The sequence below is a fragment of the Bombus impatiens genome, unplaced genomic scaffold (assembly GCF_000188095.3).
Source record: "Bombus impatiens unplaced genomic scaffold, BIMP_2.2 scf_0182, whole genome shotgun sequence".
Taxonomy (NCBI): domain Eukaryota; kingdom Metazoa; phylum Arthropoda; class Insecta; order Hymenoptera; family Apidae; genus Bombus; species Bombus impatiens.
The window spans coordinates 27641-42148 of record NT_176601.1 but is presented as its reverse complement, the minus strand read 5'-3'; the positions used below and the strand labels follow the sequence as shown (position 1 = coordinate 42148).

The 14508-nt window shown below is 31.5% G+C and overlaps 1 long non-coding RNA gene and 1 other non-coding gene across 2 annotated transcripts in view; both read left to right on the top strand.

The window, feature by feature from the left end:
- The first annotated feature begins 1401 nt into the window (after positions 1-1401).
- LOC117151387 overlaps positions 1402-14508 on the top strand; it is a 33652-nt gene continuing 20545 nt past the window's right edge. Inside the window, exon 1 of the long non-coding RNA XR_004461273.1 lies at positions 1402-1412. This is a non-coding gene — a long non-coding RNA (uncharacterized LOC117151387). The remainder of the gene's footprint in view (positions 1413-14508) is intronic.
- LOC112212442 lies at positions 6017-6123 on the top strand. Its single transcript, XR_002946272.1, has one exon. It is a non-coding gene; the product is annotated as a U6atac minor spliceosomal RNA (small nuclear RNA).

Here is a 14508-nt window from a genome sequence, read left to right as displayed (position 1 = left end):
CGTCTGGGGTCCTGCCTCAATATCAATATTGTTGTAAGTTTCCCATTGCTCTTTACGACAGTCTACTATAATTTCTTTAGCCCTTTTATTGTTGAAAATTTTGGATCTTAATTGCCGAAATAATGGTATAGGAACAATAAATTTACACTTAGAATTTATATTAGAATAGTTATATATTTATTTGATAAACGATCTCAAAGATATTCATCGATACACCTCATCGATACACATCGATACGCGTCTCACCTCCTTCCATATCAAACTGTTGATTGAACAATTTATATTCCTTTGTTTTCGAGGCGCTACGCACACACATACTTCCATACTACGCGGTCAATCTAGTCAAGCACATAAAATTTTTAATTCATTTAAATTTGGAAGGAACGTTCATCGTGGATTTAATATTTTTAATACGTACAATATCAGTGTTACGTTAATGGATATTTTCTTAAGATCTAAAGTATGATATTAAAATAATTTAATTTACATTAAATTATTATTATATAAATTATCTTACGGTTGATATCGTACGTGATAAGGATCACGAAAGAGTATGTAATTTGGTATAGCCTTTACCACAAGAAGTATTTCAACCTGAAAAAGTTGTGTAACTCAGTTTCGTTGATCCGAGGTCTTATTCAAAAGATATTATTTTTTAAAACTGTTGCCTGTTATTTAATAACAATTGTGTCACTATTATCGCAAACTTTTCAATTTTACATAACATAACGCAAAAAAATAGAAATAAACAATGAGTAATTTACTTATATATTATTTCTACAAAATCTGTATAAAACTCTAAACATTTATAAACTTTATTTTTTACTAATCCTATTACATTCGTCAAATTCATCGTTATCTCAAACTTTTTATTTGTTTTTGCAATATATTTTTTGTAAAATTACGAAATACATTTATTAGGTCAGGAGCACAATTACATATATTTATTTTCATTAAATTGATTTAAGTCTAATTAGTTATACATAGTATATGTATTTATGCATATTAAAGATGTTGCAAACACTGTTTTTTAATTTACATTGGAATCGATTATCATTTATGTCATCTTTTTGCAATACATGAATTTTGTTTTCTAAAAATGGTAAATCCTAATGATAAATCGTATTTGATTATGAGATCATATGCGCATTTTTGCACCTATTGAACACTTCAAAAATGTCAATTATTATAATATTAAATATATCCTTGATTGCTTGTACACTTCCATAGATTTATGGCTTTAATTTTTTCGAATACATAATACTACATAATACTACATAATTTAAAAATCAAAAATTAACTAAACCTTTGTATGTATTCTTCAGTTACGTGCAAGTTATACGAATGCGATGACCAATGACATATTATTTGGCGTGTCAATGTAATAACAGTGCGATAAGGAAGAAAAATGTGTAATAAGAGACCCAGAGAAAAATTATATCGTGTTTTTAACATGTACTTATACCAAAATGTTATCATCTTTTATTCCAACAAAAAATGGCAAGTCTGCAAAAAAGCGTGTTTTCCAATAGTAGAAACACGTGCTCTACAATGTATCTGCTGACGATGTAACATGAAATGATCTCAAGCTTTGATTACGCGCGTGAATTATAAAACGTGACTCTCTCTACACGTTAAAATACGTAGAACACGTTTCTGTACGGGCTGTTCAGCTTGTTCTTTACAAGACGATCGAATTGCTCTCTTAGACCATTGTAATTAGATCGCCCAATGCTACTTTGCAAGCTGCTTTGCTTCTAAATTTGCTGCTGAACGAAGCCATGATTTAAAACAATTTAATCAGCGTTATGATATCTAGTGCCCAATAACCTATATATATATATTTAGTTTAGGGTTTGCACAGCCCTTTTAACAAGACTAGTGTCGTTCTATCATTCAAAATGATAAATTCTCTAATATATATGTCGGGTTCGCAATATGGTTAGAGTTAGGGGCGTGAAACGAATCTTCGTTCGGACTACACCTTGTCGTTATGCAATAGAGAAGACATTGAATAGTGCAAATACGACTATTACAGAATTTGACAAGTAACCGCGGTAATCAGACGCTCGAGAAGCTAATGACAATGATCCTAGGTCCAACAACGAATCCGCGGTCAACGGGATAACAGAATGCGCTTTCTTCCAAAGTCCAAGTCGAACACAACTTACTTGTCCACAATTCAAGCGTAACTCAACTAACTCGTCCACAGTACAAGCAGAACTCAACTAACTAACTCAGTCCAAGTGGAACTGCACTTATATACTCTTCTCTGTACCTCTCTGTACCCCTCGGGTCAACTATATTTTTAGGGAGAGCTATACAACTACTGCATACCTTTGTTAGGTAAAAACGCCCTCCCGTGACCGTGGCTACGTTTAGCGACCAGTTGTGTCACCTCGAGCCAAACCCACTGTTACAAATCTCGAGCAAACATAATCCGATTAAATCATAAACTTCTAGTTACTTCTAAGTTTTATTATTTAAGCACAGCTATGATACAAAGTTTAGACTAAGGTATTGGGGATCTTCCCAAAAATTCCAAAAGCGAGGCCCCGATGTCCTTTCATCTCCGACATATATATATCTTTGAGTTAGGTTTAGTTCATTTCTTAAAAAACATATACTGCCTGTTATAAAAGAAAGGAAGAAGTTTAAAAGAAACAAATTGCCTTAGTCGCATCGAAAAGCACAACATTATGAAAATACCACAAACGTTTCACTTATGCAATTTCGTTATGTAATTACGAAGGAATTACAGGGAAGAAATAAGTGTGGCTTGCAACATCCAAGCAACAAATGCTTTCTCCTCGAGCGTAAAGCTGAACGCGATGTGACATGGAGTACAGACAGGAGAAGTCTCTCGTAATTAAACGATTGTGAGAACGTAGTCGGTCGATTCACGAAAGAACACTCGGTTAACGCATCAACCGCTAGTTTCAGACTTTCTCATTTACTACTGTAAGAAAAGAAGGTTGAGCGAGTTGTGCTTTCGTCCACCTTTTATGAAACTACCTATAATTAGAGAGTCAGTGACATTGGTCATTTGATTTTTATTCATTTATTTTCACACGCAAATTTTAAAGTTATTTAGGGAGAATTATCAGTCCTTAAGAAGGAATAAAAAGTATGGCTACGGTTTTTTGATGGACAAGGTCATAATAAGCCTTTCAAAAATTCGAAAAAATAACATCAGGTTGCACTTATTTTCGCAAAGATGAAACTTAATATAACAATCGATAGTATCATGAAAGTCACATCAGTACAACGGTATTAGGTCGTCGAAAAAGTTTCTTTCGTTTCGTAAGGTAAACAACAATTTCTGTTTTATATTATTTTATTGAATTAGGTATGATCCATTTCGTTATATTTCTATTATTATGTTCGTGCATAATTCAATAAACTAATATAAAACAAAAAACATTGTGCGTCCATTATTTCCTTGTAAAACGAAAGAAACTTCTCGGACAACCTAACAGTAATATGCGATTGGTCCACTTCGGGACGTATTGGATCGGTAACTAAGCGATGTTTAAGGTCATTACTACCTAATGACAAAATCCGCAATCACTTAATAGCCAACCCAATACATAAGTACGAGGCTATGGTCGAGATAGCCTGGACAATTATATAAATAGAACAGCGGACACCTTACCGATTTCAATAAACTCGAAATATATTGTCAACGCCAAAATTTTGAACAATTTTTGACCTATAAATGTAACCGCAACTCGATTTCTATTTACGAGATATTCGTAAAAAGCTTTAATTACATTTAGTTTCCTTGCACTTCATCCGGGCATCTAGGTGGCTGTATTTTTATATAAACTAAACTAACTCAACCTAAATTTGACAGATCAATGCTAATTATTTTTAATACGATTTAAAAAAAGGAAGCAAAAAAGAAAGAGGATAGATAAATTAGAGTACATACTGCGAAGAGGCGGAGAAGAGGAAGAGAGAATAAAGCTGTTATCTGTGCGGGAAAATTCGGTAACTTATAACAGCTAACCTGTATAAAAATAGTGCACCACTTCTTAAACTTCGAATATTTGTTGCCACTTCAATTTGTCAAAGTATCAAATTCTACGTTTGTCCTACATTCTTCCAAAGAAATAGTGATTTGTCTTGAAAGATTCCACAAATAATTTCCAAATAAGTGAATTTTTTTATTTTATGTATAATAGCATATAGCAAAATGTTATTTGAAACACATATCTACACCTCTAGAACAAACCAGAACAAAAATTTGGAAACCGGAATACGAATACAAGGACGATTTTACTTTCGCGTTGTCGTCGACGAGTGGCGATTTGAGAAATAAAAGACGTAATAAAAGATGTATTGGCTAACTAGTCGAAACTCTAAACTCGGCATAGGAAATAAGCTTAAAATCTATAAAACGATAATAAAACCAATTTGGACGTACGGAATACCGCTATTGGGGACAGCAGCAACGAGCCACATAAATAAACTAGAGTCGCTACAATCGAAGATACTGAGAACAATAGTCAACGTCCCATGGTATGTCAGAAACGAGAATATACGCAGACTTAAAAATACCAATGGTCGAAGAAAAAATCGGTAGATGCGCAAAAAAATGCAAGGAAAGAACGGCAACACGTCCAAACCAGGTGGCTGCCGAAGCGAGCAAAACTCTGATAGAAAGAAGACTAAGAAGAAAACAGCCCACTGACCTCACTAAAGAAACATAATAGTCAAACTCGAAGATGGTATCCCGCTGGGAGTAGCCATCCATATGTTATTTAGCAATTAGATTAGAAAAATTTACCAAATGTTCAGCTGGACAAATTGTAAAGTACAAATTAAATAATAAAAAAAAAAAAATTCTAAGTTCTAGATGGTTGGAAAAGTCGCCCGGCGCCACTCACCCAATTTAACGTCGGATTTCTTCAACCGAACCGTCGGTCAACGACGACGGTCGTACGCAGCTGCGTTTGAAGCACTCTTAAACCCGAATCAAATGGACGACATTTATATCGTCTGTCTGGGCCAATCGCATAGTGGTACCAGTTGCGATATACACACCCGTCGCTTGTATTAATACACATACAACTTGTAATAAACATGTGAAAATTCCACTAACGGAAATGTAGGGCTATGTTGGCTAATAAAAACCCCTTTTATTCGTGTATCTTAAGGGTCGATGCAGATGAGCGATATTTTATCCTAAGACATCGTTCCAGTGCCGTTGGAAAAGCAAAGAAATAAATAAAGTTCTCCTGTTTCAAAAAAGAAGGATGCATACATATGTATTTTCTTGTTCTTCCAACCCATTGCCGTTGCGGTCATTTGTTACAAATTCGATCGTTTGCATCGGACTTAAATCTTGAGCTTAAAATCTTCTGTTACAAATTATTAATTAGACCTATTTATAACTTATGCTAATCCCATACGTTATAAAATCTCTGCCAATGCGATAGAAAACGCAAGGCTACGCATCTTGAAAATAAGTGCATTAGAAGAGGCAGGAATTCTTTTAGAACGGCCTTCTCTTACTACAAGAAATATAATAGCAGCAAAAATATATTATTAAGAGCTTCGCAATAGATTTAATAATAATGATTTAATTAAGGGAATTATTTACCTTCACTACTTGTATTTTGAGAGGGCTATGAGAAATTGCCACATTAAGAATCAAATACTTTCCAATCAGCTCGGCATACAGAGGAGCACAAATTATTAGCAGAGGACTGAGAAAGTTTCTTATTAAAAGAAACATACAACATTTATTAGAAGAACACAACAGGCAAGCGGCCAGCCCCTCCCTTGCGTGTGGTGTGGATGTACCTTCTGGGAGTACGCTTGGTTAAACGTGCTTCGCGTTAAGCACACAGGGGCCCGACGATCAACTCGCACAACACTGGTCTACCGTCGTCTTGCCCGTGGAGGTTTTAGCCGGTAAGAATCCGGCACTACCTTCTGTCCACCTTTGCCAAGGGTGGTAAGGTGTCTATGAAGATTTCCTCCACGTAAAAAGAAAAAGAATGTTTTTTTGTAGTACGAGAGGAGGGACGTTTAACACTCTATTAAATAAGGGTAGAACACATATATAAATGGTAAGGCATTGTCGCCTTTCGGCGGCACTTGGCAGATCTTTTTGCAAGGACCGCTTCCGAAAAACGCAGGTGCTAATAATTTTTTCTCACTGACGAATAATCTTTATCAAACTTTTTTTGTGACAAATGATCTTTACATCCTTTTGAGCATTGGATTTCGAACGATATATTAGACGCGAATCTAGATGTTTGATCCATTGACATCGTGTAATCAAAAACGAAATAGATAAAAAAATTTGATATGCAACTGACAAAATTTACACTATTAATTATCAAATTCCAAACCTGCGAAATATAATCATAGGCAAAACTTGGATACATACTGATGGTTAGAAAGTGGCGCCTACCGACATTCTGGATCAAATTCAGTAAACATATTTCTTTGAATTTTTTCGAAAGTTTCTATTTGTAAATTGGTTAATTAATTATTTTGTTTCATTTTATTTATATTATCACATATTACTTTATTTTCTTTTATATTATTTCATGTTTTTTTATCTCATTTATTTATTTTATTTCATCAACGTAATTTTCGTATGCCCTAAGAAAGCATAAAATAATCAATGCAAATATTGTAATTAAATATAAGAAATTATACTCTGCGAGTACTCGAATTTTAAAGCCAATTGGATTGGATTCATTATAACTAATATTTTATTGATCTGCGGTATTTCAGTCAATATCACACGTTTATGTTATTATTATTATTATATTATATTATTATATAGTTATTATTATATTAAAGCTGTTTTGCGAATAAACGCTAGAAAAAGTACACGTTATACAGTTGTTTATGGAAATCGTTACAAAGTCACGTAGTATCTAAACACCCGACGCAACACTTAAAACTCGTTCGTTTTAAATATAAATTCCTAAATTCCTAATTAATTTGGATCATTTATCAATTTTATCTTACTCATAATTATTTCTATCTTATTTAAAAGGAAAGAGAAACTATAATATAAGATTATTAAAAAATATGCTGCATAATTTCACGATATATTCTGCATCAAACAACTACATGTTTTTAAATATAAATTCCTAAATTAATATATTAAATTTGACTAATATAAACGATAATAGGGATTCTTGTAAACCAAAAACAATTGTATGGCGTACGCAAATGAATATACATAATGTTTTTAAAGTAGCAATGGTGAAAGAAGCTATAACCGAAGTTTTCGCGAAATTTTTTAAGAGAAGAGCAGAACACCAAGTCGATGAACGTAAAAATGAGAGGAATTAAAAAGTGCTTTGCTCGATTAATAAAATGCAAAATTTAAATAATAAAATAAATGATTGGTATAATATGAAGTTACAAATATCGATCAGCTTTTCATTTCCTATTTAATTGAAAATTTAATGAAAGATTACATTCATTAAGAATGTTTTCTAGAAGCAAAAGATTTAGTTACGAATAATATGTTTTCAGTTCCAAAGTTATTATAAAAAGGAGGAAGTAGAAAATGTACAAAAAGTCCCCTTACTACTGTAATTAAAAAAATGTTCACAAGAAACCAAGAAACAATTTGAAAAGAAAAGAGATAGCAAATTTTTTAAAGACTATATCTAATCTTTTTTCCAAGCATAAGGGAAAAATCAATAAAGATAAAGATATTAATTTATATTATAAAAGCAGTGCACACATACACACAGTAAATAGAATACAATAAAACTTCAAATAAATAAAATCAACAACTTTTCTATTTTGTTTATCGCATTTTTTATATTAGTAATATATAATATATAATTATCACAATATATAATATAATATAATAAATAAAATATATAATAATCTAATTATATATATAATGGCATGATGAAACAGTCCGGTTTTTTAAACGCATACAACTCTCTCCGTTTCTTAAAATTCATGAAAAATTTTCAATATTTCAGCCTCGTTTATTTAAAAAATCGTTCGTCTCCGTAAATGCAGAAAAACATGTAGGTACTTTGCTCTAAATTATCATCATGCAATCACCTAGTATTTAATGAAACAGAAATATGCAAGTTTCTTATCCCTCGAAATCTAACAGTTCTCATAAAGCAGAAATAGATTGAAATTAGAAAAGAAAATGACAAGGCAGATAACGTTTGACAAGCAAAAAATAAGCAGCGCTTTGAATCACATTATCAAGTGTTTGACACGTGGAAATGATATCACGGCAAATAAACATCGGTAATTCTTCGTAAAACTAATCTATCCGTCGTATTGTATCAATGGAACAAGCAAAACGATTTTTCGCGTTTCGCAAAGTTCAAACATCATTGGACGGAACGCGATTACGAATTTACACTGACGCGAGTTCCATCTGAATCAAGCAAATAAGTGTGGAATGTACGCACTTCTAGCAAAATTCACTGGATGTTAACCTATCGACATCCGGGGCATAGCTCCAGCCGATGGATGATCTTTCACGGCAATGTTTCATGTATATCCAAATTCAGTAACTGATATAATATAAGAGTTAAACAACCACCAAAACCCAAAAAAGGAAAATTAATTAATTAAGCAAAATATGTTATACTTTACATAAAGTATAAAGTTCGGACCTAATTGTCTTGGATTTATACCATATTCTGTGCGATAAATTTATACTAGGTGTCCTTCCTAAGTAGGTACTAGGATCAGATTCGCAGGCTAAAAAGACAACACCCTCTAGATTGAAGCATTAGATTCAACTAGAATCAAACGTACTATAAACTCTTATAATCCAAGTTACGGTACCACGCCAAAATAATTTATTTATAATTCTCAAAGAGAAGTGATTGTAAAAAGTTCACCAAATAAAAAAAAGAAAAAAAATGTTTCATGTGAATCGCAAACATTCCAAAAGAACGTGTAACGAAGAAATATTACGCGCGACGATGTATGCGCGCGGCATTGATAAACTATTCTGGCAACTAGATTGGAGAAAAAAACACGTTAAAACAAATGTACGAACCTTGTTCCGATAAGTGCTGGGCAGGCAAGCCCATTGCGCGTAGCTCATATGAACCATCGCTCAAGAATTTCTTGTTATCTCGTGAAATCTTTCCTCGTTGTACGTATCCCTTGAACTTGCACTCACATCAACACTCCATTATACACTGTTCAGTCAATTTAGAGTTAATCGACACTGGAGTTATAGAGTGAAAGATGAAACGAAAAATAGTTTAAACATGAGATTTGGGAAGAATTTAACCATACATAAAAAAAATTAGTTGAATAATAATAAAGTGAAAAATAAAAATAGTTTAGAACTAATGGGAAATTACAATGAAACGCAAACTGCTGGACAGTTGGGCGTCAATTTTCTATTTAACTGTCAGAGTGTGATTTTAACGCTTACTCTGTATGACTTTCTCCGCGAGAATGCCGATTTCCGTGAAATGAAAATATATTGCGATAACTGAATATTACTCGATTAAATCCTCGTATCGCGGTATTTATCACGAGAAACGAACGCGCGAATAATCAGTTTGAAGTGACGCCGCCTTGCAACGCGATAACGAACTAACCAGGACGAATAGGATATCGTCGATTATAAATACACTATTCACTATACGACTAACATTCAGTCGCGAGATTATGATAGAAAATTATGTTAACGAGTATTTTGAGAGGTTTTCTTGATCACACGAGTGAGAAAACACGTGCACGTTTCAAAGCGTTGCTATTGCTACTCAGCGCGCGAAGGATACGCTCGGTGATTGTACTGGAGAGTCAGCAACTGCTGCCACTGGCCCAACTCAGGGAACCTCGACAACTGCTCGTTACGCGCAGTCGAAGCATACGGGACCCTCAGGCCCGTACGAACAAACCAACGAAAATTTCGAGACACGAAGACCGAAATTCCGATCGCTCCATTTTTTCTAATATTTAGGTATATTTTTCACTGTTTCATACGTCTTGAAATATATCGTACGATATACGTTTTGAAATATATCGTACGAGATTTGTTCATGGAGTTTAAATAAATGTTTAAATAAATAAGTAGAAAATTGCTCGCCTCGTCAAATCTTAGAACGAATACTATATTTCGAATATTTTATATATTTTCGCATACTATGTGTATTCTGTGCATTTTGCCTTTTTCCCTATAAATGTATAAAAATTTGCATTCTAATGATAATAAACCGAAGTACAATAAATTATAGTCAATTGGGATTGTATCAATACACTGTATTAATGCATGCTTATTTGCAAACAATTTCAATAAAAATATTGTTTTCCTTCATAAAGATTTATCATGTTTTCAAACCTTCTTTGTAATTAATTTATGTAATTGAATCTTTATTGACTTATAATCTATTTTTAAATGTAATTCAATAGCCTCTTTCTGTTCTCGTGTTTTGGCATTGGTGGCAGTGGTGTGAATAATTATAAATTCAACGCCACTTTTTGATTTTTCATGATATTCAAAGAAAAATTGACAAAATCGGTTATATAATAACATCTTATAATGAAAGACAAAACGGAAGATATTACAAACAAAAATTGTATTCTTTTGAAGTCTGCAAAAAATTAAATTTTCTCCTGAAATTATATCTTGTTCTGTGAAATTATATTCTGTGAAAAAATATAAACCCAGTGTCAATTTTGTTATGTTTTCGTTCAATATTTAACGAATTTCTCTCTTTTTTAATTAATTCTATTAATCTATTAAATATACACTATCCACTACCTTATTTGAAGTTCCATTTTGAATATCCGTCCAGGCAAATTTTATTCCTTTTTTTAATTCAACGATGTTTTCTGTAATCATTTATACAGTGTTAAAATAACAAATGACTTTTAAATGCTTAAAATTAGAAATTCTACTTGACGATTGAATATATTTGATTAAATATCTTGTGCAACTAATAGCCTTCCACACGCAGAACGATGAGTATGGTATTTCAGAAAATTTAGAATAAAACATGTATGTGATAGTGTAAACATATTTTAAGATATATCACAATACTTCGTCACAGATAGTTGATAATTTTACATAAATTAGATGAAAATAAGTATCTCAAGATCATTGTATTTATTAAAATTTATTTTGATTTCCTCCGACTTTTATTTAATTCCTAATAAATCGTACTATATTATATTGGAATATTTTTCCATATTTCCATAAAGCAAAATGCAAATTAATACGAAATAAATGAGAAATAGGATTTTTATGTCTTAAATTTCCGACTCAATATGCGATCTGTATTTTCATTATTTCAAATATGTAATTCATTCGTGTAATTCACATAAATTCAACGTTTTAATTTCTTTAATAATCCGTTACGCTGTTTTTCAAACGTTGGAAAATTTCTCTACTAAATTTATTTTTACAACGTTATTTAACCTTTCAGAAGTATTTTCAACAATGTTTTAAAAATGTTTCAACTGATTTCATGTAGTTTCATTTATTTTATTTATCACGTATTTTATTTATTTTAATTGTCCCGCGCATATGTACACTAACTTCATTTCTAATTTCTTTAAACACAAGTTAAGCAAGCAAATTTTTCCGATACGTTCATCGCTGATACGCTGATCGTACCCGGCAAGCATCTGACTATCCAATTTCTTTAAACACGACGCTTAACTATAAAGGACAGGACACGCATTTGGTATATGTAAATATTACTCAAATAACATAATATGTTTGCAAAAACTGTAACACTCGGAACAAAACATTATAATACTTGTAAAACATAGAGCTCCATTTTCTTTTTAAACTTTTAAACCAAATTAGAAATCTTTAACGATAAGGCTAATTTTACACCTAAACTTTCATCTTTATTATAAACTCTATGTACATGTAAAGAATTTAAATAATCCTAAATCATCAGGCTAGTAAATAGCAATACAACAACTATTCATATTATACCAATATGTAGTTACCATTATTATTTTCGACGCCAGAAAGGAGCAAGGATACTTAGTAGCTAGTATTCTTATTATCACGTTTTGATTGTAAGTTTCTCGAAATTATTGATCAGAATAATTTCTCAAATAAATAAACTCACAAATACATAATTATCATTTATAAAAGATTTAAGAAAATTATTATTTGTAGATTTCTCAATACACACTCAAGAGACTTTTAAGACACAAAGGAATGAAAATACGAGGAATAAGTTACAAAGATAATTTTCATGTGGTTTAATAACAATAAATGTTCAATCTTGTAAAGCAAAGTTAAAATTCTGTACAAGTGGAAAAATGATAGCTTCGCAAAACTGTACTTCCGTCCAATTATATTTCACCTATATAAATTGTATCTAAATCGACAAATTAATTTAGACTTGGCAAGTCTACTCAAAATTTTTGAGTTTTAAATTTTTATATTCTAATTTCATTGTAGTTTTAACAGATAAACAACCTCTGAACGCTTCGAGTAAAACTTTAATGTAATGTTACGAATAAAAATTGTAAAACGAAAAATCACGCATATCATAACATTCTTACGCATTTTCCTCAAATACGACATAAATAGCTTTTTGATACGATGATAATAACGTCAAAGGCGTAGAAATATTATTCTCCCCATCGTCAAAAAGTAATCATAAAGTTACAATCGAAAACTAATGGTAGGTAAATTTTATTCCATTTATAAACAATTTTCTGCCGTTATAAATCTGAAGATGTTTATACGAATCGCTTATATTAGCCTCGTAATATGTAGAAATGTCATCATTTAGATACAATATCGTGCACTAACAGATAATTTTCACGTGCATAATACACATGGTCAGTCAAAAAACACTCTTTGAAGTAGAGTAACTTTTTAAAAATTGAACCAAACGACTTGAGCTTTTTCGAGAAATTGCAAGGATTGTTTTAACTAGACGATGCGGGAAAAAAATGTTTAGAAAATTGAAATTGATAGGAATGGTGATGCAAGTACCAAAGATCACGTTATATAACTTTTTTCCCGAGCTTATCGTGAAAATTTAGAAAGTACGTTTTGTAAACATATGTCAATTACATGGTGAAAAATTCACCGAAACCGGTTGGTACGAACACAAGCAACAGATATCAAAATTTATTTTTACAGTCATAGGCCGAAAGTTATGAAAAACTGAAAAATTCACTATTTTTAATCGCTCGTAGTTTACAGTAACGTTAATTGATTTTTATGAAATTTTCGGCATGTATCTAACTGACATACATGTTCAAAGTGTGTTGTTCAAATTTTCATTGTAAGCGCAGATAAAACTTTTATTATTATAAAAGTGACTTTTACTTTTTTCGTCGTCATACCTACCAATTTCTATTTTCACAAAATTTTATGAACTAATTTTTTTAACTTCTCGAAAAAACTTGATTCGTTTGGTGCAATTTTAAGTTAGTTAATTAAGTTATACAAAGTTATTGTTTTAAAGGGTGCACGGAGAAATTTTTGTCTGACTGTATCTGTATATTGTAAAACTGTAGGTATTTGTTCGATATCAATTGTTATGCAATGTTTCTCTACAATTTCGTGATTTTTAATCCGCGTCACATTTGTGTCAAGTGGGTACCGTAGATAGCTATAAATTATACATATAAATACCGTCAGCCAATATCATCATTTACTCTACTTAATATTATAAATTACGTGATACAAATGAAATGGCAGATTTATAACAAAATAATTAAATAGCAAAAAAGATAAAACATATTTAATTTGTACTAAACTCTTGTACAATCGAATTATAATTATTAATGGAATTTTATAAAGTCATAAGTTACAAATCATAAACATATTAAATAAACATCAACGAATATATTTAATAATCTGAGAGTGATAACACTAAATATCCTAAAAGAAAATAGCTTTTCCTTTATCTCCTAATCGCAACTACTTAATAAATCTTTGATAGACTAATTACACAACACGTTCCAAAGTACCTTTTAGAAAAATGTGTTATATTGTTTTTACATCGTTACAATTTTTCTGACTCGTCTAAATCCCATGGGAACGTAGAATCCCATTATAAATGGAACTACATGTACCATTTTTTAAACTTGAATATATTACACTATGCACTATAAAGTTATTTGGTCTATTCTTGAAAAAAAGCTCTTCCCTCTTCTCAATTTAATTCCTCTATCTATATGACATATGTATATATATGAAATAAATATAAAATATACAGGGTGGTTGGTACAAGCGGAAAGGGGGTGATTCTACGCGAAAAAGGAAGTCGAAAATATAGAATACAAATTTTTCGTTCGAGGCTTGGCACTTTATCGCGTCTCGTTATAACGGATCTCACTGTAGATCGTTGTCTCGATGGAAAAATTAAAAAAAAAATTTCTATTCCATATTTTCGACTTCTTTTCTCGCGTAGAATCACCCCCTTTCCGCTCGTACCACCAGTTACCAACCACCCTGTATATAAAAATATATATAAAAATAAATAATATATAAAATGACATATGTAAATATATATACAATATACAATATGGATATGTGTG